Below are 1,180 nucleotides of genomic sequence, written 5' to 3'. Positions count from 1 at the left end.
TTGAAGAAATGTAATTTGTTAGGTGAAAGTCGAACGACGGCAATACAGATATGCATGCGTAACGTAATAGCTATTGGTTCATGTTTCAATTTTTAGCCTTGCAGAAAATATTTCTTCATTCTTCATAGCTGAGACATGAACGTCAAAAGAAAGAGTAAATCGTAAGCTAAACGTTTTGGTTTCGATTCTCAGCAATGGCACACGAGTCATTTTTTTTTGTAAATACAATAATATAATATTCATGTAAATATCAAAATCTTTCAAAAGTAAACAATAGCAAAAGGATGTAATTTCCATGATTCATATTTCGCGCTTTTGACTATCCGTTAAATTTACACCATTTTTTTACACACAAAATGATGACGTCACTGATTTTAAGCAAAATTTTTTCGATTTTGCACAAAGATTTGAGGATGCCTAGTGTTCATTCAATTCAAGTTCGGAAATGAAAAGCTGCAGACGAACATGAAGGGAAATAATAGTTTATATCATTATTATTATTTTTTTGTTTGTTAAATATATATATATATATATATATATATATATATATATATATATATATATATATATATATATATATATATATATATATAGCTAGATAAATAAATAGCATAAAGAAAGGGGGTGAAAAGAACGTGAAAACAAGACAGAGAGAGAGAGACAGAGACAGAGAGGGGAGAGGGGGCGAAGGGGAGATAGATACCAATAGAGAGAGTGGGAGTATCAGTTGACTAACAGTCCCACTAATTTATCTGTTTGTTTATCTGGAGTTGTTTATCTGCACCCGTTATGAGCCGCAAGGTCAGTTTATCGTTGATATTCAGCTCCCTGAAAAGACTCACTGCCTCGGCTGAAAATATAGCCTGTTCGGTCTCGTTGGGATGTCCTTAATGATGTGGCGCTTCAGGTGATAGGAAATAGATTTATACATCCTCCCTCACACAAAAATTAAAGGGGTCGCCTTCGCCACCTCCAAAAAATAAAGGTAATGTCTAGATAGATAGATAGATAGATAGATAGATAGAAAGAAAGAAACAGGAAAAGGCCAACACTCTGCGAGTTGTTTACAGAAAATAATAATAATTCGATAGAATTATTGTTATTAAACTTTCACAAGACCCGAGAATACATCGACCAGTACAACATAGCGATAAAAATGGAACTGAAGTTACGAAGCCGA

Source organism: Euprymna scolopes, chromosome 26 (assembly GCF_053919585.1).
Source record: "Euprymna scolopes isolate OS-2025 chromosome 26, ASM5391958v1, whole genome shotgun sequence".
In the NCBI taxonomy this organism is placed as follows: Eukaryota; Metazoa; Mollusca; class Cephalopoda; order Sepiida; family Sepiolidae; genus Euprymna; species Euprymna scolopes.
The sequence above is the reverse complement of the archived record's forward strand: the minus strand, read 5'-3'. Positions refer to the sequence as shown.